At 38.9% G+C, this 26496-nt stretch overlaps 1 protein-coding gene across 20 annotated transcripts in view; it reads right to left on the bottom strand.

The window, feature by feature from the left end:
* Nucleotides 1–26496, bottom strand: part of LOC119877537 — a 410753-nt gene that overhangs the window by 372121 nt on the left and 12136 nt on the right. The gene's annotated exons all lie outside the window — the stretch shown is intronic.

The following is a 26496-nucleotide window of genomic DNA, read 5'->3' as shown; positions in this document are numbered from 1 at the left end:
CCATTTGCAGAAACTGATTCCCTGGAAAGGATGCTGAAGGGCTTGCTTGGATCAGATGATACTAACACGTCTGCCAGAGGCCCATGCCTGCGCTGAAGTGAAGTTCTCAGGAAAAGAGGTCACCGGGAGGATGGTCACCATAAATACTTCAACTACAAAAAAGATCACAAACTCTGGAATAAACCAGCAATTGAAAGAAATGTGCTGAGCCTCAGCACATGGGGCATGGGGCAGTAGAGCCAATCATGCAGCATCTGCCTTAATAAAAGTTAATTCTTAAAACTGAGCCTGAAGGGCGCAGATCAGGTGACCCTCCAGGCATGCAGCAGGAATGATGCAGTTTTGGAAATCTAACTGGCATGCTCCCTCCAGCAACACATATACTAAAATTGGAAATCTAACTGGCATGCCCATCCTAACATGTGTGGGGCCCAGAGCAAGAGCGCAAAGGCCCACATATGATATGTGTAAATATTTAAAGTTATAGATCAAGCTTACAAACTTAAATAAAATATATTTTATTCTTTGTCCTTGACAAATAATACCTTCATAACGACTTAGAAAGCCGGGTTCCAATTTAGAATTCTCAGACTCCTTGGAGTTCCACACTGAAACCTGGTGGTATGAGAGAGCTGGCCCAAGAGCCACACCACTTACCTTCCATTCCAGGCATCTGAGAGAGGCCTCACGCAAGCCTGTGTGGATATCCCATCCCACACATCCATATCTTGCCCACCTCCCTCTCAAATAGCCACCCCAGTATCCGAGTGATGAGAAGCACAGATCCTGAGAGCAGGCTGTTTAGGGAGAGAATCCCAGGGTCCTAGGAATCTAGAGCAAGTTTTCTTAAGCTTGGGACTATCAACACTTTGCCTGAATAAGTCTTTGGTGCATAAGGGAAGGAGGAGGTTTTTCTATGCATTATAGGATGTTTAGCAGCATGTCTGGACTCTACCTACTAAATGCAACTAACAACCCCTGCCCCAAAATCATAACAACCAAACAATCCCATGGCATTACCAAATATCTCCATAGGGACAAAATCGCTCCCAGTTCAGAATACTGGTCTAGAAAGGAAAGGCTTGTGATGCAATAAGTGGAGCTGGAGATAGGCTGGGATGAGGTGGGGAGCTCTCTAAAGCATGGGAAAGAGAACGTGGGCTGTGATATGCCACCCTCTATGTTGGCAACCTTCCCAGAATTATTTTCTCAGATCTTCCCAATAACTCAGCAAGGCAAGTGTTATCAATTCATTTTATGGATGAGGAAACTGAGGCTTGTGAAATTAAACATCTTGAATTTCATAGCATCCAGAAACTGACAGAACCAGTCATCCAGCTTGGGTCGGTCATGTGCCATCAGATTGGGACTAAATTAATATTAAACCAAACTAGAATCTCTGACATCAAAGTGACCCTAATAAGTAAAGTAACCCAACTCACATCTCCATCAGATATGGAGATGATCTGTTGATACTCAGAAAATGGTATGTGGTGATAAAGGATATAAAAGAAAGTGTTTTCTCTTGTTTAGGAAAATATCCAAGGGATGAAAAGTTTATTCCTGATTTTAATACCAACACTATATTTATAAAAACATCATATCTGAGTAGGAAATATCCATACTCCTAGTGTCTAATTCATTCAAAATAAATAAGAAACTGCTCCTTTTTTTTTTTTTAGATTTACTTATTAGAGAGAGTGGGAGAGGAAGGGACAGCTGGAGAGGGAGAGAGTCCCAAGCTGACTCCTCACTGAGCACAGAGCCTGACACGAGGCTCGATCTCAAACCCTGAGATCATGACCTGAGCTGAAATCCAGAATCTGATGCTTAACTGACTGAGCCACTCAGATGTCCCGAGAAACTGCTCTTTTGAAACTAGTGAAGATTTTGTCTGTGTTGTCAAACAAAGGCTAAGGTAAGAAACATCTAAATTGAGCTGTAGGACTGTATGAGCAGGTCCTTAAAATCACATAGCTGCAGTGCTTTAAGAGCAGGAGGCACATCTTGCTTATTTTGGGTCTAACATTCTATGTGACACATAAAACGCACCCAAGACATTTTGTTGAATGAATGAATGACTTAGGATTATTCTAGATCATTTTAGCTCAAGAAATACACTTTGTATTTCTGAATCCACCCATTGGAAAATTTCTGGATAATTGCCTCAACTTTTTATTTAGCGTTGACTGTATAAAAGCAATCTAAGAGCTTTGAAATATGTCATATTTAAAAGTTTTAAGATAAATTTGGTATTTGGTGTAGTGTAGTTCACATTGTGCAATGTATCCAGCAACACTAAATAAGCATGTGTCATCAGAAAGCTGAAGTGCATTAATAAATGCATTTGCATGCACTAGACGAAGGGTAATAGTACACAAGGGCAAAGGTTAAACAGTTGGAGGCCCTGGTTTAATAGCAGACCTGAACTGTTATTTAAATGTCACAAATGTCAGTGTTCGTCTTCAAATGGTATTACAGTAGGATTAGTGTCCTAAGCCTTGTTCCAATTTATGGAGAATCAGGGAGAATGATTCTCATCAACTTGGTCCAAAGCAGGAGAAGATTGATTTTCCTTTACCACTCAACCTGCTTTTATGAGTTTTCCAGACCCTACCTCTTCCAGCCTATATCGTGGATGGAAACTGCCAGATCTGCTTGGAGGCCATATGTGAGCAGTGAATCTGAAAGAATTATGGCTCATTGAGAAACCAATGAAGAAAATCCTGCCACTTTCGATCACCTCCCCCCAGCCGGGGCTCTCTGCAATTGTCTGAATCTCTAATGGTTTCATCCCCCCAGAACAAGTATAGGACCTGCCATGCCAAAGGCAGAGACTAGCAGGAAGCTCATTCTTTGAGTCTATCAGATCATCTGTCTTTGCTCAACCATGAGAGGCCTATGATTCTGAAGCTCTTATAATCTTTATTAGTACTTATCTTTGTTATTAATAATAGCAAAGCACATGTTTCGAGCACCTACAACATGCCCAGTGCCACAGCATCTCATCTCCCTGAATGTTCACAGAGCTGTGTGAGGTAGGGATTATTTTTAATGTCTGCTTAAATAATGAAAATAATACTAAGATCACACAATATGGCAAAGGTTACTTGATTCCAGGTACCTCCCCCTCAACAATTACATAAATGGAGTGGCCTGCAGAAATGGAAAAGGCAAAAGATCTCAAGATTGCAGAGCTTTATCACTTAAAGAATTGCCCACCACAGATATGTGGCCCACCATAGCCTCCTCTAGGACACCCTATGGGCACACCATTCGAGATGTTGAACAACTCTCAAACTGGGACAGTGTCTGTCCTTGACATAGTCCTTTCTTCTTTAGAGCTTTGGATATACCACAGCAGTGATTTTTCAACCAGAACATAGAGTTTTTTCTACCACAAAGAGGAAATAGGGGATGTTGTAGGAGGTCATGAGGACCACACTAAGGGCCTCTAAAAGCTCTCAAAGGGGAATGGCAACAATGGCTGGCCATTGGCAAACAAAAGGAAGCAGCCATTTCTCTATTCCGGCATTTTCCATCTCCTAGGCCTTTAAGGTTGACTTTAATTTTGGAAAAGAAATGAATTTCTGATTGTGCTGAGGACTATGGATGTGTGGTGGTGTGGGAAGGCCGCAAGAGGCCCCAGAGGGTCCACAATAAAAATATCTGAAAAGCCCCTGAAAGGCAAGGAATTAGATGCACATCAAGGAAGGGGATTCTGAAAAGGTCATTATCAAGCAGAGATTTTTTTATTCTGACAAAACCTTGCCTACATCAGCTCAGGTTGCTAATATTGATAGTACCCAGTGTCTAGATACTTTAAGTGGGATTCACATAGATGAAGTAAAAATATGTTTTCATAATTTAAAAATTATTACTGAAGGAATTGGAATTTGGTACCAAGATCAGTCAACCATCATGTCATTCTATATAGTCCAAACTCACCTACTAATTATTAAATGACCCTTAATTTTGCTCATGTAGACATCTTATTCACTATGCCAATCCTTCTATTAAACTTTCTTGTTTTCAATAGTTCATGCATACCCACAGATCCTAAACACATACACACACACTGACGAATTAGATTTGAATAAGAGGAAAGAAGGACAGCACCTGGGTGGCTCAGTCAAGCATCTGCCTCCAGCTCAGGTCATGATTCCAGACTCCTGGGATCAAGCCCCACATTGGGCTCCCCACTGAACAGGAAGTCTGCTTCTCCCTCTCCCTCTGCCACTCCCCCTGCTTACACTTTCTGTCGCTATCTCGGTCTCTCTCTCTCAAATAAATAAATAAATAGATAAATAAATAAAATCTTTATTAAAAAAGGGACAGCAAAATTCAAAACAATTCCTATTTTTAAAAAAATCCTATTTTGTGTTTTTAAAGTAAGTATTAGTCCAGATTATTTTTTTAAATTCACCTTTCTTGAAAAATTTGTTTTTAAATTTAAACAAACTTTGAACATCCTCTGTTAAAAATGTTACACAAAAAGATGAAAAACTACAGCCCCAGGAATCACTGGAGAAAAAAAAATTTTTAACTCTTGCTCTGGAATTGTATACTAAATTAGAAAAGGATTTACTGTACACTATCATCTCAAATGACTTTTTTCAGAAAATAATAATATAAGTCTTTTTGAGGGGGTTCAAATTTATGTTACAAAGTGACCAGACTTTTATCCTGATACCTACACCAAAAAACATTACTTTAGTAAGAAACTTTAGTTCTCATCACTTTTGAACATCTGCACCACCACCACCACCACCACCACCACCACCACCCCCTGCAAAATGTCTGGAAACCAAGGCATCCTAAAAGAGTGAGCACATGCTATTTGACAGAGTAGCCACTTGACTGAAGAGAAGTAGAATGAAGAAATGGGAGACCCTGTTTGAGAGCAGAGGAGTGCAGGCAAAGGGGTGGTAGGGAGAATCACAGTCCAGGAAAAAAATGTTCTTGGGCTACAAAAAGGCTTTTCAGTTTGTAACAAAAATCCAATTCAACTTACAAATTACCTTTTCTTAGTTCACTAATAATCTGAAAATAATGTCTACATTAAGCTAGGAAGTAAAACCATTCAATTAAGGAATTAAAAATATCAATATGAACTAAGAACTTTCTGATGGTAAATGTATAATAGCTCTTTTGTTAGTTTGTAAAATAAGTCCAGGAAATATTTTGATAGATTAATACTCAAATGAACAGCAAGTTACATTTTTCCAGCACAGTAATACAGTCTGCTTTATTGAGCACCAAACAGAAAGTTGCAAATGTACCCACTGGATAACAATCTCTACACTGTTAAATTTGAGCAGGTGGAATTCCAGCTTGCCAAAGACTCAAAATTAGGAAACTGCTCTTCCAGCCATCTCCAGACTGCCAACTCTTTATTTGGTGAACGGAAAACTGTAGGAAGATTGTCCGCAAATATGTGATCAGATCTTGAACCAATCTTTTGTTTTCTGTTACATTCCAAAGAGGTCTTTATGCGGGGCAAATAACTCAACAGTACATTATTAAATGGATAAAGAAGGATGATGGAACATCATTAAAGGCTGATCATAAGATTTCTGAAGGCGGAATCTTGCTTCTACACACTTATCTAGGTTATCCAGAAGGCAGTAATGAGAATTACTAGACACATCAAAGAAAGGAGGCCCCTTTATTGGATAAAATAAAATAAAATAACTAAGCTACATATGGAGATTTACTTCACTCTACTATTTTCTTCTTCTAAGATGTCTCAAAATGTTTTAATTTAAATATTATATGCCATTTTATGAAGAGTTGTTTTATTGTTCTTGGACCTTAAAATAGTCATAAGTGTTATATTAACTCAGGGAGCCATGAAGAGATGAGCTGTAAAACATTTAATATAGGACCATGGTGGTTATCCACAACTGAATAACGAATTGCATGTCACACAATGCATGATAGTTATCTATGTTGCTGAAGTTATAGCTGAGGAATTATTGGTCTCTCTTATCTGAAAGACCAAATGTAGTGTGAGATCAAAGCAGGCAATAATTGTGCAGGAAACAGCATCTTAAAAAAAATTCCTCTGAGGATGAGAAACTGATTTATAAAGTTCAAGATTAGTAAGTACTGAGTATCATTTTAGGTTACCCAAGTTTGATCAAACATTTTTAGCAATGTTTCTAATAGATCATTTGCAGCAAGAAAAAAAACACTAAATTGCCAAATCAAGGATCCTTTTAGGGGACTGACCAAAACAGCAGGTGAAGTTATTTTTCAAACACTTACATGGAAGTGGGGAAAGTCCATATAATAAATGAAACATAATTACATGTGTTTCATTGAAAAAAGATGACTCTTGAAGTCCACTCTAGAAGCCCCACAGACCAGATCAGATCTCTATAAGCCAAGGAGGCAAGGGGGAATCTCTGGGCCCTGCCAATTGAAGACATTTGGTGTTTTCTAAATTGTCATCCTCTGGTCACTAAAGAACACTTGGTGCAAATTGATGGATGGTGCATATCAACCTCTGGTCAACAAGATAACAAGCCAGATTATTTAACCCACTTACCAAAGCACACCAACAAAGGAAACTTTTGGATGTCATGAACAACTTATTACAAAACATAATTTATTAACATCCTTAAAAACCTACAGGGCATAAATACTGCATAGCTTCCCCACTGGCCATGGACTTCCCTAGTAAAAGTTCTTCCCTCAAAATATTCTCCATTCAAAACTCAATTAAGGCAAAGTGAAAAATTAGGATTCAAAACTTTCTACAATAGTAACTACCTACACATTTAAAACTAGATGTTTGCAAAGGAGAAAAACAGGGATTGACAATGACCATCTCTAAGTGAGATTAAGAGTGGTTTTTATTTGCATCTTCCTCTCTTTATTTTCCTAGCTAAATACAATAAGCACATGTAACCTTTATAAGATCAAACAAAAAATTTCAGAAACATCCATAATCTGAACTTCAGATAATAGATGATTTTTCATTCCCCATTGTACTTACGTTTATGCCAGCCTTCCAAACACAATGTTTCTAATACTTTCCATTTCTCTTTGTTGACTCTTTGGAATGTTCTATGAGCACTTGGGTCTCATTTGTTTTGCCTACCAATGGGAAAGAAAAATCTAGAAATGTTGTCATGCAGTACTACATTAAGACTTTAATAAGCCAAGTAAGGATCTGATCTTGCAGCTATGCCTACAAGATAATAACAGACAAAACTTTTCTCCAACTCAGATATACAGTCTTCTATGATTGTTTGCCTTTCGGTGAGCTAACAACACAGCCTCAATATTAATTAATTCTGTATAATTACCATTCTATAAGAAAATAATCTTGAAACAAACTACTTTCCTTTTACATTTTAAATCTCCAGAAACAGTTTTAAGCTATGCATCCTGGTTGTGGTCACAAATGAACATGTATAATTTTTTTTTCAAAGATTTATTTATTTATTTATTTATTTATTTATTTATTCATTCATTCAGAGAGAGAGAGAGAGAGAGAGGCAGAGAGACAGGCAGAGGGAGAAGCAGGCTCCATGCAGGGGGCCCGACATGGGACTCGATCCTGGACCTCCAGGATCACGCCCTGGGCTGCAGGCGGCGCTAAACCGCTACGCCACCAGGGCTGCCCTGAACATGTATAATTGATAAAGAATGCAAGAATACAAAAACAACTATGAATCAGAAATTTGCTTCATGTCAACCATGTTAAGTTTGAATGACATTACTGTTATCTTTTACCCCCTGTGTTAGAGACTTTAATATAGATCAAGTCCCGTCCCTGACACACTCTACTCACCCAAGTGGTCTCCCTAAATGTTCATAGCCCAAAGTGGTCTGGGGTTTTGCTCACCTAGCTCACCTAGGTTACCTTGTACAAGGACACACACACACACACACACACACACACACACACATTTCCTGTTTTCTCAAATTATTTGTGGGTTCCTTATGCCATTTTTCAGCTCCCTACCCCAACAATCTCTTCCTGACCTCAGTGCCTGGCACCATGTGCAGCACATATTTTTTGGTTGCTTGATTTGAAGGGCTAAAGTTTGACCTCACTTTCTCATCTACCAATCAACCATGTTTAGTTATGTGTAGCCACAGCCCACTGTCATAAGTGGGGAAGCAGAATGGTGGAGTCAAAAGTCCAGTAAACTGGAAGATGAGGAATCAGTTCATCCCTACCCATGTGCCCTTGGACAAGGTGTTTCACTCTCTGGGCTTTAGTCTCTTCATTTGTAAAATCAAAGTGCGAGACTAGGTAAATGATAAGGTTTATTCTAGCTCTTAAAGGCTATAATTCTGGGGCGCCTGGGTGGCACAGTTGGTTGAGTGACCAACTCTTGGTTTCGGCTCAGGTTGTGATCTCACACAGCCATGGAGGGGAGCACTGTGTCAGGCTCCACGCTCAGTGGGATATCTGCTTAAAGATTCTCTGTCTCAAAAAAAAAAAAAAAAAAGATTCTTTCTCTCTCTCTCTCTCTCTCTCTCTTATTCTCCCCCTCAGCCCCTCCCCCACCACATGCTCACTCCCCCTCTCTCTCAAATAAATAATCTTTTTAAAAAGTGCTATGAGTCTAAATCTTCAGAATACCCAAGAACTGTTTAGAGCTCCACTTTCCAATACAATTGCCACTAGTTAAAATGTGGCCATTTAAATTTAAATTAACTGATATCATCAAACACAATAAATAATTCAGTTGTCATTTGCATTAACCCCATTCAAGAGCCCAGTACCTATAGGTGACTAGTGACCACTGTATTAGCAGAAATATGGAACATCTCCATCATTGCCAAAAGTTTAATTGAGCAAATCTGATCGAGAGTGATAATAAATATCATAGTTGTCCTTCTAGCAGTGTACCAGCAAATCCAATTAACTTTAAGTATATTATTCTCATCTCATTGCCAGCTTTAATCTTGAATGCACTTCATACATTACAAATGCAACATGTACATTTTTTAAATGACAACTACTTACGCTCCTTTCTCTTGGAAAAAACATAGCAACAAATGCCACAATTAGAGCAGCAAGCTGAAAAACAGGAGCCTAAGATCCACCATTCCCATCGAAATTCTCTTGTTAAGCTATGCTAAACTGCTTCCCCACCCCTCACACTTGGCAATTTCCTGTGTGCATACCTTTGCTTATCCTGTTTTCTTCCACTTTGAATGATTTCTCTTTCTTCCCAGTCCCTCCCTAGGTCCAAATTCATCAAGACCCTTTCCAGAGTTATTTTTGGCAAAGCTAAGAATTGTTTCAGATGCAGCCATGATAGCTTAGCAAGAGGGGCAAGAATGAGTAGTTTAAAGAGGCTGCCTCAGGAAAGTGCCGAGGTAGCCCATTACTGTGCTCCTTGCCTCAACTCTATCAAATACGCTGTTTCATGGTGAATCTGCTGAGACTGGGACAGCCTGAGAAAGTGCTAGCTAAGCTCCCAAAACATATGCTAAAAAGGAGGGGATAGAATCAACCATGAAAGAAGAGTCTCTGTGTCATGAACTACATCCAAGGCAGTCTGCTCCTTGCGTGCATCTGGAGAGACACTTAAAACAGTCCATCCAGCCCCACTGGACAACATGGAACCAAATTATGCAAATGTGTGATATGTCAGCCCCAGAACTAAGGAAAGGTGGGCAGCTGGCAGGGGCACAGTGCCTTTATCAGCTACTGACAATTCATCCAGTCAATATAGACATTACTTGTCAGTAAAATCTTACATTGCATATTTTTAACTCCAATTTTCTTGTACTCCAGGACAAATGCCACTGTCTCTTGACTATTGAAAGTAATGTCTTCTGGGGCACCTGGGTGGCTCAGTCGGTTAAAGTATCTGACTTTTGGTTGCAACTCAGATCCTGATCTCATGAGTTGTGGGATGGAACTCTACCTCAGGCTCCTCCTTCAGCTGAGAGTTGGCTTGAAAGATTCTCTCCCTTGGACAGCCCGGGTGGCTCAGCGGTTTAGCGCTGCCCTCAGCCCAAGGCCTGATCCTGGAGACCCGGGTCGAGTCCCATGCCAGGCTCCTGCATGGAGCTTGCTTCTCTCTCTGCCTGTATCTCTGCCTCTCTGTGGGTGTGTGTCTATCACGAATAAATAAATAAAATCTTTTTAAAAAAAGATTCTCTCCCTCTGCCCCTCCCTCCGTCTAGGCCTCTCCCCAAAAAAATAAATAATTTTTTTTTAAAAAGTACTGTCTTCCTCTTCAGAACTGCCATAGCATTTTATGTCATTCTTGAGGTACATAAATGCTTTTATTTTACCTTGTCCATTTCTTAATTCCTTTACAAGACTGTAAGGGATTTCCCAGAGTACGATAATTATACACAAATAAATACAGAATGTGACAAGGAATAGATGAATAAGTGAACTGAATAAATGGATTTTTGAATGAATTAATACCCTATAGTGAACCCTATTGCTATCACCCAAAAATACACTGTCCTACCTTAACCCAGTCATTCATCAATGACTTTCTTAAATTTCCTTTCTTTAAAGGTCACACATAACAAGAAATGCCAATAACAATGTTAACTATAAGGATAAATTGTTCATGTACAGAGCAAGCTGAAAAGTACTCAGAAAAGTGTTCCCTGAATTTTACCTTCTTTTCTCCTTCTTATTTCTTCATTTAAAATGATTCTTAGAGGCAGCTCAGGTGGCTCAGCGGTTTAGGGCCACCTTTAGCCCAGGGCCTGATCCTGGGGACAGTCCCGCGTCAGGCTCCCTGCATGGAGCCTGCTTCTCCCTCTGCCTGTGTCTCTGCCTCTCTCTCTGTGTGTCTCTCATTAATAAATAAATAAAATCTATAAAATAATTTTTAGAATTCTTCATTCCATTAATTTCACTTAATTGGAAAGCAAATAGAATTATCTGGATATAATACTTTTCTTGAAGTGGTACATGACAATATTAACCATTATTAGCACTAACTTGTTTTCTCACAATATTTCTAATTCAGCGACCAAAGGGATTTTCCCCATCATTCCCAAAGCTAATAGTTTCTAAAAATTATCCATGACTGAAAAGTGTTGTTCACAACCAAAAATTTCACTCATGCAGTTATCTTAGGCTCATACTTCTTTTGTTTGTCATTTTCTATAACCTTAATTAAGTAGGCTACAGAGACCTCTCTAATTTTAAGTTTATTGTATGGCTCTGACACTGCCTAAAGGACAACCATAACCCCCAGTACCACTCCACTAAAGTTTCTTCTTTGTTGGATTTCCCACAATTCTTTAATTCTTATTATAGACCTAAAATCTATATTTTTCAAATGTCTATATTATAATGTAAAGTGTAAAAGAAAAATAACTTATATGTACAACCAGGAAAAAATGACTTAGGCATAGAGGTAACTTGGAAAATGAAAATACTGAATTGTAAAATGTAGTAAGTTTTTTTTATGACTTTGACTTCATTAAAATTTCCATTTTTACCTTAAGATCTGATTTCTAGGGTTTCATTCAACATGGGTACTTGCACATATATGAAATAATTCATGTATAAAGTTATTTATTACAACATTGTCTATAAAAAATAAAAGATTGGAAACTGTCCACCAATAGGGGACTGGATAGATATGTTATGACATATCCATTCAATAGATAATATGCAAATGTCAAAAAAGAATAAGAATGCTTTTAGGGGATGCAATCCAAAATAATTTATTCCATTGTTGTCGGTAATAGAAAATATTGGAAACTATATCAAAGTCTATCAACAGGTAGCTAGATAAATACATTATAGTACATCCATTCGGTAGAATGGTATACAACTGTGAAAAATGAGGCTATTCTTCATATAGAATGATCTCCAAGATATATTAAGTGAAAAAAGCAAGATTAAGAATAATGTTTATAGGGATCCCTGGGTGGCGCAGCGGTTTGGCGCCTGCCTTTGGCCCAGGGCGCGATCCTGGAGACCCAGGATCGAATCCCACATCAGGCTCCCGGTGCATGGAGCCTGCTTCTCCCTCTGCCTATGTCTCTGCCTCTCTCTCTCTCTCTGTGACTATCATAAATAAATAAAAATTAAAAAAAAAAAGAATAATGTTTATAGTGTGTTAACTTTTGCATCAAAAGAAGGGAGGGGGGACGCCTGGGTGGCTCATCAGTTGAGCATCTGCCTTTGGCTCAGGGCATGATCCCTGGATCCCAGGATCAAGTCCCACATCGGGCTTCCTGCATGGAGCCTGCTTCTCCCTCTGCCTATGTCTCTGCCTCTCTCTCTGTGTCTTTCATGAATTAAATAAATAAAATCTTAAAAAAAAAAAAAGAAGGGAGGGTTCAAGATATTGTTGCATAAAAAAACTCAAGAAGAGTACACTAGAAACTAGTAAAAATTACTATACGAGGGAAATAGAACTGGCTATGTGTGGGGCAGAGGAAGGCACAAAACTTCTCACAACATACCATTTTAATTTTTTTATTTTTAACCTTGTGAATCTATTACCTATTCAAAAAAATTGCAAATATATATTTCCTGTATCATTCTTCTAGTGTTTGTCTAATAATAAATGGATTTTTTAAATAAGAACTAGAGGTTAAAGTTTATTTTTTAAAGATTTTATTTATTTATTAATGAGAGACACAGAGAGAGAAGCAGAGACATAGGCAGAGGGATAAGCGGGCTCCTCTCAGGGAAACCAATGTGGTACTCAATCCCCAGACCCAGGATCAGGACCCGAGCCAAAGGCAGACACTCAACCACTGAGCCACCCGGGCATCCCTAACAAACGGATTTTAAGAGAATCTTCAATGTATGATTTTCCATTCTTCTCTTGCAAAATCTCCCCCTGTACTCTGCCCTGTCCTCTTCCATATCAAATGACTATTCAGTGCTCATAAAGATCTGGCTGGAGGAAACAGCTGAGGCAGAGCACTTTGGAATGGAGTAGATTTTGATTCAAGATACGATGCTAAAAAATGAAGTAATTTGGGGAACCTGTTTGCCTAGAAATGAAAAAAGGAATGTGTGGTCTGGGTAATGGCCAAAATGTTGAAAAATACAGAATTGTACTGGTTTCTTGCTAACATTTTGATAGTCTAATTATCACAAAGTTTGATATAAAAGTTTTCATTCTTAAACAAAGATAATGATTTCAACCACTCTCTGAAAAGCTAGTTAATTTTTTATTTCACTAACTTAAACAGGTTTTAAGAAAAAGGGGTAACTGAATAGCCATACTAAATCTTTTTATTACTAGACCAACTATTTAGAGATTCAAGTCATTAATCTGTAGTTGGCAATCCGTAATCATCTGAGGTCTTATACAGACTTCTGTTTATTAAAAAGTAACAATGCTTAGGGGGATCCCTGGGTGGCTCAGTGGTTTGGCTCTTGCCTTCGGCCCGGGGTATGATCCTGGAGTCCCGGGATCTAGTCCCACATCAAGCTCCCTACATGGAGCCTGCTTCTCCCTCTGCCTGTGTCTCTGCCTCTGTGTGTGTGTGTGTGTCTGTCATGAATAAATAAATAAAATCTTTAAAAAAAAGTAACAATGCTTAAATTTGGTGTTCAAAAGGCCCTCTCAGCAAGAGGTATTAAAATGTCAACCTCATTTAAATGAGACATTAATGACCCCCCATTAGTAGGACACGTGCTTGGTTTGGCTTTCTCTAATGGTGGTGATGGATTTGCTCTTGTCCATCCACACACTCCTGCCGTGTCCTCTTATGACCTGGGGCAGACATATGCTAGACAGCTGGCTGGACCAGGTCTGTGGACACTGAACAAAGCAAACCTTACTGGCCCACACAAAGATTGAACCTGTGACCTTGTTCTCATTAGCTCAATGCCCTAGCCACCTGAGCTAAACAGCCCCAGAAAAAAAAAAAAAAAGTGAAACCTGAACACTGTGTAGATAGATGTCTATGTGTGGGTGTCAAAGCCAGGTATAGAATAATATATGACAATGGATATAAAGTGATGCTTAGATATTAAAGGAGGGTATTATGTTCTCTCATAAGTTGTATATATTGTATCCAATGCCCCAGTAGCATTTTCCAAACTGAGAACCAATCACCTTAAAAGGAATTTTATCTCAATTCTGTATCATAATTCAATATGGTACCAACTCTGAAATTTAAAAAGTGGCCATTGAAATAGTAGTTAACTAGAATGTATCAGAAGATCCCAGAAAGCAATACATTCCACATCTCATCTGACTTGTAGTCTACTGAGCCTTGGACTAAGAAGGGAAGTAGAGATAAGAATAGTAGACTGATGGCAAAGGTAGAGGTGAGAATATGAGTCAATAATTTATGACTAGAAGACACAGAAGCTGTGTACCAAGGCAAAGTTTCATGAAAAAAAAAATCTGTGCTCAGCCAATCTACAACTTTTGCTTAAATATCCATGTGTTTGTGTGCATAGGGCCTCTGGTTATAGAGATCTACTAACGGGGAGGGGGCTTCCATTCATAAGACATACAATCATGGAGAAAGTCACTAAGAATGGATTATCCTATTTCTCCTTAGCCCTGAATAAACAGTTACTCTGGTGCCTAGTTCTATGGGTCACCATGACTGTAGACCTAATGCAATACTCACTGAGTGTGGAAAATTCCAGATTAGTGAGAAATCTAACCACAAGTACAATATGAGCAATTTCATTGCCAACGTTTTCCATCAAGGGATGAAATAAAATTCCACTCGTAAGTTCTTCCTGTTCATTCATTTAAACGGACTCTTCCATCAGGATCCTGGTCAGCAAAGTCACAAGCACAAAACATTAAACTCCAACCACCAGAGACAACAGCCGAACTCATGTCTTGGGTCACAAGAAGCATATTTCAAAAATGCCATCCCAAAACACTATTTTAAAGCTCCTCCCCTTTTGACAGATAAAATTCCCCTCAGCATAAAGTTCCAATTCCTTACCCTGACATCCAGCAGAAATTCAAGTCTAAGTCTTCTTTGTCTTTGCATCCCCATGCCTAGCGGAAGACTTCCCATATAAAATGAGCTCAATAAATTATTGAATGAGGAAACTAGAGAATGACTAAATTTGAGCCTGATTTTCTCCACATTCTCTCACTTCACTTCTACTTAATCCTTCCCTCCAAGACTCATAATTGCCTCCCCAGTGTTCCACAGACATCACTGGCACAGACATCTCCTTCTCCTATTCTTGTTAAGGATGTTCTCTCTAATAAGGTTATTAGCATTTATTGAGTGCTTATTATGTATCATTTTATATGTTTTATCTCACTTAACCCTTAAAGAAAAATATCCATTTTCCACAAGATGCTTAGAAAACCTGAGTAACTTCCCAAGATTACACACACCTATAGAACAATGGAACTAAAATTTGAACTCAGATTTGGACCCTGTCTGGCTCCAAAAAGAAACCCTTCTCCCATCTAGGGTATTATTTTGCCTTCACATACCCAAATTCTGTCTTTCCAAAGTTGGTCCTTCTCTCAAGGCTTAGTGGAAGTGGCAAGAAGATTTCTTACCTGTTCACTCCATCCCATAACAGCCTTTCACTGGTTTAACTTCATGTTATGAACATAGCTTCTCAGCTAGCAACCATAGACTACTTCAACACTCCATCTACAATTCCTTCTACTTCTCCTCTTCACTTTTCATGAATCCAGTCCCTCTCAGCCTCACTAAATTATAAGCTTAAAGGGCAGATTTTCCATGTTATAATTTGCTGTATCCTTCCACAAGCATGGAAATACTCTTACCACCTTTGTTGAGTGGTAAGCACCCAGCAAATATGACTGATTGAAAGTTAGTAATGTCACAATCTCCATTCTCCCACCAAGAATTTTTATCCCAATTCCTAACTATGAAGAAATACTTCTCGAAGTATTTATTTCTTAAGGCTATTGTAATAAAGACAGACAACAAGAAAGTTTGGGAAATTAAAATAGCTACTTTTATAAAACATTTAAAGTCTTTCATTAAATGTTTTACATTTACTCAAAATGTAAGATATTTTGAGGTCTTTCATTATTAATCTCTAGAGCATCTCTGCTTCTGAGATGTCTATCAAGCCAGTGAGATCCTCTTGTTAAGATTTCCCTTGCTTTCTTGAAATATTCTCATTTTCAAAGGTTAATTACTTGGTTGTAAAAGTGCACTCCAGAATGAAATTTAACCTATGAGTTCTCCATCTTAAGGTGAATATTCTTAGCAGGTTTTTTTTTTTTCCTTCAAAAATAGGAAGCCATCTGTTTAACCAATTTGGATACATTCTTATATAAGAATTTTTTAAAATAGGAATACAGAGGTTCATGGATTTTCAGCACTTTTGAGTATTTGTAAAATACATTATGACTTTGATAGTTGAAAAAAATATGAAGTAGTGCTCTTAGCTATAAATCAGCACCAGAAAATAAAGCTGAGCTAAAAGTGGGGATATCTTTAGGACAAAATTTTTTGATCAACCAAAATGTTGATCATTCATTGAGCCTGAGAAAAGTAAGGTTTATTATTTTTGAATGGTTTGATTTTTAGTAAGATAAAGACATATAATTTGAGAGAACATCAAACAGAATGTGGTTCTTATTAATATCACATAACCTTTCTTATAAAACTTTTCCTTTCTCCAGCCCAGCTCCCATTAGAACCAAACTAAACATGTTGACAGCTACAATTTAGAAAGGTGTTAGGCCAATAGTCTCCCTTTTTAAGAAACTGGATCATTAATTCAATATCATATTACCAGTTTCTTCATAAACCAAATACATGGGGACAGACTCTACTCTATAGGGTTTAATCACACACAAGTGACAAAAACCACAGGACACAGATTCTAATCAGCTGGGCCTTCAACCCACTGTAAGCACATATGTCACTCCCATTATCATTAGTATGAATAAAACTCTAACTTATTTTACACATTTGGAAGAAGCTGGATCTCAGTGTTCATGCTTAGATAGATACCTTCTCGTAAAAATTACATTGTTTTATTACCAAATGTGTTTATACATTATCAGTATGTTTTAGAATTGAACATTCTCCTCCTGAGCAAAACAAATAATTGTTTCCTCAATAATGATACTTTCTTATTTCCTTTTAATCCTAAATCCTCATATAAATCTAAAGTTAGCATTTTTGTCTTTAGAATTTGTAAGGAAATCAATGAACTCTAGAATCTCCAGTTGGATTTATTTTAGGTCTTGCATATAGTAGACATTCAATTAACATTCATGGAGGAATTAAGGAATCCCAATCACCTGAACTTGGGAACCCAAACCAGAGTCACAAAGGGGTACGCCCTAGCGAAAATCCCAGATGGAATTCAAGATAGAAGTCTCAAAAACAGGGCTCAAATCCACTCTGAGTCATTCATTCCACATAATTCTGAATTTGAATCCCAGGAAGAAATAGTTTTAAGGTTTCCAAAAGGTCAAGACAAAATTAGTCAGAGGTCAGAGATAATAGATGTGACTATGTCTTTAGAAGAGCTAGCTTGGACCTTCCTGTGTATAAAAGAAGAGAACCTTTGAAGTTTTCTCCTAAATCCTCTCTGGAGGCCATCCCAGAATTGGTGAACCCAGAGTCATATTCCAGAGTTGTATGGATATATGTCAACACAAACCAAAAATGGGTTAACATCAATGCATTCTAAGGTCACCCCCACCCCCAAAGCCCACCTCTACTGCCACTATTACTGGTACAGCCATATCCACCCGCCCACCTAGCCTGTGACCTGAGACACACACCAGCATATAGTGAAGGTGCCTGACGTTCAGGGTTCACATTTAAGTGAGCTGACCTTCCTATCCACTTAGATGGAGAGTGGAAGGAAGAAGACAACCAAAGTTGTATGGGAAGGAGTTGGGCTACTTCTTTTTATTAAGGGGCTTATATCAAAATCAATGTGCCATACAAATATTGACTAATACCTTCTCGTAACATCAAGTACTTTACACAGTAAGTCATTAACTTCATGCCCAATAGATTGTAAGCTCAAAGAAGACAAACATCCATCTGGATTCACTAAAGTATTGGCTGCATAAAGCCCAATGCCCATAGTGTAATGGATGTTCAATTAATAAGTGACAAATGAAAAAATGAAAGTGGAAAATAGGGATCCCTGGGTGGCGCAGCGGTTTGGCGCCTGCTTTTGGCCCAGGGCGCGATCCTGGAGACCCGGGATCAAATCCCACATCAGGCTCCTGGTGCATGGAGCCTGCTTCTCCCTCTGCCTATGTCTCTGCCTCTCTCTCTCTCTCTCTCTCTCTCTCTCTCTGTGACTATCATAAATAAATAAAAATTAAAAAAAAAAGAAAGAAAGTGGATAATAGAACACAATCAAGAGCCAGTCTGCATGAGTTTCATTCCTTCCTGTTACTCAGTAGCTCTGTCACCCTGGTAACTTCTGTGTGCCTTAGTTTCTCATCTGTAAAAGAGGAATAATGGTATCTTAATAATTGTGAAAAATAAATGAGATAATATGGGAAATGCACTTAGAAAAGGGCCTGACACACAGTAAGTGCCATTATTATTATTATTATTATTATTATTATTACTATTCCAAACTCCAGTTGTTTTTTTTTTTTTAAGTAATCTCCACGCCCAACATGGGCTCAAACTCACAACCCTGAGATCAAGAGTTGCATGTTCTACCGACTGATCCAGCCAGGTGTCCTTCAACCTCTAATTCCTGCCATAGGTTGAAACAAGGTCTTGACCAACTTCCAGAACTTCACACTATCCTAGAGGTGCTCACTGCCCCATGAGAATGTTCACCCCATAATAAATCATCCTCCTTTTGCAAATGAGAAGACAAAATTCACCACTCAATAAAATTAATTCTCCAAAAGGCCTAATACCTTGCAATTTTTAAAAATATTCTCCAGAGTGAGAAGCCTATCACCACTCTTGTCCTTAATAATTTTTTTAAAAAGTTGTATCCAAGTTACTACCCAAAGTCCACTGATATTAAAGATAAAAAGTCACTTCCCCTCATGTACATGATTTGCACAAAATGCCATCAGTGCAATTTTGACAGGTATACGGAGAACTCCCAATATTGCTAACTGTTCACTGGGTTTAACCTCAGACAATGATTCAGCTAAATGCTATATTGGATTTCATCATTTCCATTTACACGGCCCCTGGAATAATTCTCTGAGGGGTTTACGGTTATCTAGAATGGCCCGAGTGCCTGGGTGTGTGCACTCAGGTCACTGTGGAAGGCTGTGTTAGTGAAACAGGAATGGGAACATCTTAAAACAAAACAGCTGCATCAGAAATGGCCAAGGCTTGGAAGCAATATGATAGCTGCTATTAAACCCCACTTCGAGCTTCCCCTGGCTTTGATGATTTCTTTCTTCCTCTCAAAAGTGTACCATTCTTTTCCTGACCTCGAATCAACCTCATAAAAGCCCAATTTTTGTTTTGGTTCATACTAAAGTTTTTGTTGTGTGATTGTTGGTCTTGGGATTTTCACTGTTTCTGTTGTTTATATTTTCTTTGTCGATTTGGTCTGACAAAACTATAAATTGAGGTGGACCAGCCATGCTAAATTCTCTTATAGAGACATGCAACAAGAACTTTTTGTTTCCTGGCATTCACCTGTTTCACTGCCCCTGTCCCCCATGGCACTTCCTCCTGGCAAGCAGCTGGAAATGCCCACGTGTGCCGCAATCACCGTTTTTGACATCTCTCATTCCCCTGCGAGCTAGCTGAGTTTGAAAGACTTCATTTTAACATCCAATTATGGCATCCTTGAATAAAGTTCATTATTCACTATCATAAGAGTATAAGAGCTTCCATGTACTGTTAGAACAAAAAATTATTCTGCAGTCTGACAGTTAAGAATTTACTGCACTTTAAGTTCCTTGAAAGAGGCGTGTTATAGTAGCACAGTGATAGAACTGAAAATATAAAGCAGCAGTTCTAGGGACGCCTGGGTGGCTTAGTGGTTGAGCACCTGCCTTTGGCTCAGGGCGTGATCCCGGGGTCCTGGGATCGAGTCCTGTATCCGGCTCCCTGCATGGAGCCTGCTTCTCCCTCTGCCTGTGTTTCTGCCTCTTTCTGTGTCTCTCATGAATAAATAAATAAAATCTTAAAAACAAAAAGGAGCAAGTTCTAGGGCCTTCCAACCCTGCAATAAGGGAAATAACTGAAATTAACTATAAATAATGTTCGCTGGATTAACATATCTTAATTCCACTACTGTATTTAGCACAATGTTTTCGTAAGGTGGTAATTGATAAGCCATCACTTAGAGACCATTTAATGATGCTAAAATGAAGCTGAGGCTGAAGTCGGCCATCTCATTGGGATTTTTTCCAGCTCCTAAAGACCACCTGGGATTCATCTCAATTCTCTGATGCTGTGTTTCAAATCAGCCACTCAAAGATACTATTTGCTGTCAGCAAGTCCCCTGATTTATTTAATCCTTCCCCAAAATATGTCCTGAAATTCTCACAATTTAACCCCTATTTGTCATGACGGCAGCTCCCCGGCAATGACTAAATCATTCTCTGGCATTGTCAGGTGCTTGCAGGGGAGTTTGTGACTCTGTCCGAAGCTCGCAAGAGCGAGACCAACCGTCTATAATCCTGCTGCTTCTTTACCTTCTCAACAAGCCATCAGTAGATTTTTTTTTAATTACACTTATAATCTCCACTACACCTCTCCAAAAATAAGGACATCCAAGAATTCTGTACAAATACAGTACTGTGTGCATAATCAATATATCTTTCTAGTCTGCATTTTAAGAATGACATCACTAACTTCATCTACAATATATACACTTACTAGCTTTTAGATTAAATAGTACAGTATAAGGAAATGGGATCAACTAGGATAAAGAGAAAAAGAAGAAAAATAAGTTTAAACGGACGAAGAGAAAAGGATAATAACTCTTCTCTCGGGGCACCGGAGTGGCTTAGTTGGTTAAGCAACCTACTCTTGGTTTTGGCTCAGGTCACAATCTCATGGGTTGGGAGATCCAGCCCCATGGAGTCTGCTTACTCCTTCCCTCTGCCCCTCCTTCCACAAGGGTGTATACACATGCACATGGGCATTCTCTCTCTCTCTCTCTCAAATAAATAAGTTTAAAAAAATAAAAAACAGAAAACAAAAAATACTTCTTCTCTGACTTTAAGAATAAATGTGACAGGGACCTCTGGCTGGCTTAGTCGGTAGAGCATACAACTCTTGATCTTGTGTTGTGAGTTTGAACCCATGTTGGATATGGACACAGATTACTTAAGAATAAAATCTTAAAAAAAAAAAAAATAGATGTGACAATCAGACCCAAGTAATCTAGTTTCACCTTTTTTTAAGTTTCTCCTTTTTTTTTTTTTTTTTTTTTTTAGTAAACTACACCCAACATGGGGCTCAAACTCACAACCCTAAAATCAAGTCACATGCTCTTCCCACTGAGTTTCATCTTTTAGTGTGTGAATCTGTCACCCAATGAACTAAAAATTTACTGTAGTGTGTAAAACAGAAGTCCTATGATGAAGAGGTGATATTTTTTCTTCCCCAAAATAGCAGTAAGAATGCATTATTAAAAAAGAAGAATGCATTATAATCCATAATAAAAACCAGAAGGAAAAAATTCAGACCCAGTTTGAGTGGTCTACTGAAAATAATTTTTTAAATTTTTTTAAAGATTTTATTTATCTATTCATGAGAGACATAGACAGAGGGAGATCAATGTGGAACTCGATCCCAGAAGCAGGATCACAGCCTGAGTCAAAAGCAGACACTCAACCACTGAGCCACCCAGACGTCCCAAAATAATTTTTAAAGTCCACAACTCCTATTCTCAACCCCAATGTTTCCTTATTTTCAGGTCCATTCTGGAAGTCACTAAAGAGTGCTCACTTCGGCAGCACATATACTAAAATTGGAAGTCACTAAAGGTCTATTGACTTTCTTATTAAGCTTCTTATTTTGAAGGAATTATAAATTCTCATGCAGTTGTAACAAATAATTGAGATCCCTTGCACCCTTTACCCAGTTTCTTCCTGTGGTAACATCCTGAAAAATTGTAGTTAAACATCACAACCAGGATATTGACATTAATACAGTTAAGATGCATTTCCATAACCACGAGGATCCTTCCTGCTGCCTTTCTATAGCTATACACACTTCTCTTTCACGCCCACTGCTCCTTAACCTCTAGTAACCACTAATCTTTCCTTCATTTCTATGATTTTGTCATTTCAAGAATGTTATATAAATGGAAATATATAGTCTATAATTTGTCCTTGTTAGTTTTTTTTTTTTTTTTAACCCAGCGTTAATTCTCTGGAGATTCATTCAGGTTGTTGCTCTTATCAATAAGTTATTCCTTTTTTATTGCTGAACAGTATTCCACCAGAATGATGGTGTATACTTACCAATACATGCTTAACTGTTAACACAATGATTAACAGTTTGTCTCTAGTGAAGGACCTGTGAGTTGTCTTCAGTTTAGGGCTATTATGAATAAGCTGCAATAAGCATTCATGTACAGGTTTCCATGCAAGCTTAGGTCTTCATTTATCTGAGAAAAATGCTCAGGAGTGCAGTTGCTAAGTCACATGGTAGTTACACATTTACTTTTTAGGGAACTTCCAGACTGTCTTCCAGGCTGGCTGGACCACTTTACGTTCCCACCAGCAGTGCCTTAGTGATCCAGTTTCTCTGCAACCTTGCTAGCATTTGGTGTTGTCATTGTTGATTTTTAGCCAAAGCCAAAGATCTGATTAGGGACAAAAGTTGCTCACCAGACTTTCAAATATTTTTTTAAAGATTTTATTTATTTATTCATGAGAGACACAGAGAGAGAGGCACAGACATAGGCAGAGGGAGAAGCAGCCTCCCTGCGGGGACCCCAATGCAGGACTTGATCCCAGGACCCCCAGGACCCCCAGGATCACGCCCTGAGCTGAAGGTAAACACTCAACTGCTGAGCCACCCAGGCACCCCCAGATTTTCAAATTTAACATATGTTGTTATTTTAACATTACCTGGATACCGAAAAATGTGTATATATTTAATGTCAGCTCTCTTTGGTTTAAACCTCACAACCTAAAAGCTGTATGCTTTAGGCAAATTGCTTTAACATCTCTGAACTACAACTTCCATATATGTAAAAACCTACTCCTTGAAGTAAAGAACTATATTAAAGGAACAATGTGTGTAGAGAGCACTGGGCAAAATCAGTCCTCAACAAATGCTAATTCCTTTCCTCTGCATTACTCCATTTGATCTTTGTATATTCTAGTGCAGGTGCTTCCTCTTAATCCCCTCTTCCCCAGCACAACTTAGAACCATTGCTTCTCTTCAGTCCTGTCATTCCCTCTCTCAGTTCAGACAAATATGAATACAGTTTAAAAATTCAGTTAAGGGACGCCTGGGTGGCTCAGTGGTTGAGTGTCTGCCTTCAACTCAGGGCATGATCCTGGTCCAGGTAAAGAGTCCTGCATCAGGCCTGCTTCTCTCTCTGCCTATGTCTCTCACTCGCTCGCTCTCTCTGTCTGTCATGAATAATAAATAAAATCTTTAAAAAAAAAAAGAAAGAAAAGAAAAGTTCAAACACAGCTCTGCCTCCTACCACCTGTGTGAACTTGGGCAATTATTTCACTTCTCCAGTCAATGCCTCTGATGGTTCATCTCTTCTATCTTCAGAATGGACAGAATCAGACCTGCTTTACCACCCCTACAAAGCTGCTAAGTTCAAATGACAGAAACAGGTGAAAGTGATTTGTAAACAGTGGAAAGCTACACAGAATAATGCAAAGTATAGAAAACAAAGTCCGGGGACACCTGGGTAGCTCAGTGGTTGAGTGTCTGCCTTCAGCTCAGGGCATGATCCCGGGGTCCTGGGATCAAATCCCACATCAGGCTCCTACTTCCTGTGCTTCTCCTACTGCCTGTGTCTCTGCATCTCTGAGTGTGTCTCAAATAAATAAATAAATAAATAAATAAATAAATAAATAAATAAGACAAAGTCAAGTGCACCCAAGGGTCCCGTTCATTCTGCTGTAGACCCTCAAGGGAGAGAAATGCCAGGTACCATAATGATACCTGAGTCTGGGACTATGGTGCCCGAAGAATCAAGTACAAGAAGACCACATTAGAAATTCTCTTCATATTTGTTTTCACGTAAACACTCAGAAATGAGTTCACCAACACCCTAACTTGGTCCTAGTCAAGTTGTCTGAGGCACATATGGATCCTCAGGGAAGGAGGAGATCGCAGCTGCAGAAGGGTTGACGATGGGCCCTGCAGGAGCACGGGTAGATCAAGACGTGTTATGGCTTATCTGGCTCAGTTAGGTGGAAGGAGATGATGTAATCTAGGTTTTTTTTAAAGATTTTATTCACTTATTCATGAAAGACAGAGAGAGAGAGGCAGAGACACAGGCAGAGGGAGAAGCAGGCTCCATGCAGGGAGCCCGATGTGGGACTCGATCCCAGGTCTCCAGGATCAGGCCCTGGACTGAAGAAGGTGCTAAACCGCTGAGCCACCCGGGCTGCCCTGTAATCCAGTTTTACTTAAACTAACCCTCACCAAATGGACAGGGGTCTTTACAAATAGCCCTACAACGAACCTTAGAGTAAAAGATCAATCAAATACAGGCATAAACCATCAAGAAAATGGCAGACTGACTCTGTTTTTCCTACTAGAGACTTTAGTCAGCCACAAAACAAGACAGAAACATTGATAACACAAATCAGAGAGTAAGTCAACCAAAGCGTTTTTAAGTGACCAAGACCAATTAAAACGTGGATTTGCATCCATTGCTGCGGATAACTGAGTTTATCTCACCTGCAAATATTTATTTTTTTTAATCTATTTATTTATGATAGTCACAGAGAGAGAGAGAGAGGCAGAGACACAGGCAGAGGGAGAAGCAGGCTCCATGCAGGGAGCCTGATGTGGGACTCGATCCCGAGTCTCCAGGATCGCGCCCTGGGCCAAAGGCAGGCGCCAAACCGCTGCGCCACCCAGGGATCCCCTCACCTGCAAATATTTAAATCTATTGTTTAAGCCTTCTTTATCTTGCCCTTTTTTAGCTTATTTTTTGCAAGTATATACTACATCAGTAAAGTGGTGCAGATTTATAATTTGCAAATAAATATATACTTAAAATGTCTTACTGTTGGAGTGCACAATTAAAACAATGAGGAGACCATTGCCCTAGTGGATTTCATTTCTTTAATGTGTCATTTTCTTCAGTCTAGACCTTTGTGTCAGGCACCAACAGACCACACTACACATAGCCAAGGTGGCATGAAACTAGACTTCTGCTGCCAATCTGCCAGGTTGCTATCACCAGAACCATCTCCCCATACCTTTCTAGAATCTCTAAAGACAGACAGCAGCCATTGTCTTTACCCTGTCAACATCAAGGTCTGGAAGCCAATGTAGGCTTCTCCTACAAATCTCCATGAAATCTGTGGGCAATGAACATCCCCACGCCTACTGGCTCTCAGGAAGGGAACTGTGGCTTGCCACTTTTTAATGCTACAGAGCTGTGCCGAAGAGAAGAGCTACTGTTTATCAAGCATTTACTCTATGCCAGACCCTCAACTGAGAGCCTTGTGGGAATCATCTCAAAAAAATGTTCACAACATTATAACAGTCTACAATTATTATTCACCTGTAGACATGGTAACTGAAGCAGAGAATAGTGACTTTCCCAAGATCACAAGCAGATATGTGTTGTAGTCAGTATTCAAAACTGTACCTCTCACTCCAGAGACTTGCTTTTAATCACTACATTATGCTGCTATTATGCATACTATACTACATGCATAGTACAGCTTTATTTCCATGTATTATGATGATGATTTCTTAATAATACAATATCCTCAAAATTAATTTTTAAAATTTGGCATATTTCAAATGTGACTTTGTTTCATCTTGGGATCAAATATTTGCCAGAACACATCACTGATCTTATAATAAGCGTCAAAATAAATTACAATTAGATTTACAGGGATTACTTTTACAGATTTTTAAAAATTTATCTTACCAACTTTTGATAAAGCGACTTTAGAGTCTTTCTGACATGAAGCAGGGCATACACAATAACACAATAAAATGTATATGGCTTACAATTCACTCAAATCTATCTGAGATTATAAACTAAAACTAGTATTTAAGGCAATGAGAAAAATTCAGTGCCTGATCCAGTCATTTTCACATATTCATATAGCTAGCAATGAGAACAAAACACAGGAACAGCTGAGTGAACTTTTCAACCATTAATGCAGCTATACTAATGCCATGTGATATTAAAGTATTTAAGGAGAGAAAAGCCCATCCGGTTGCAGCCACTCTTAATTCTGTGGCCTTTTTTTAGGGGGGGGGGGGGTGCTGGAGAGAGAGAAAGCATGAGCAGGGGAGAGGGGCAGAGGAAGAGGAAGAAGCAGACTCCCAGCTGAGCAGGGAGTTCAATGCGGGGCTGGGTCCCAGGACCCTGAGACAGTGACCTGAGCCAAAGGCAGATGCTTAACCAACTGAGCCACCCAGATGTCCCTCTGTAACTTTTAGTAAAATATAGCA

This window comes from Canis lupus, chromosome 25 (genome assembly GCF_011100685.1).
Source record: "Canis lupus familiaris isolate Mischka breed German Shepherd chromosome 25, alternate assembly UU_Cfam_GSD_1.0, whole genome shotgun sequence".
Lineage (NCBI taxonomy): Eukaryota > Metazoa > Chordata > Mammalia > Carnivora > Canidae > Canis > Canis lupus.
The sequence above is the reverse complement of the archived record's forward strand: the minus strand, read 5'-3'. Positions and strand labels throughout refer to the sequence as shown.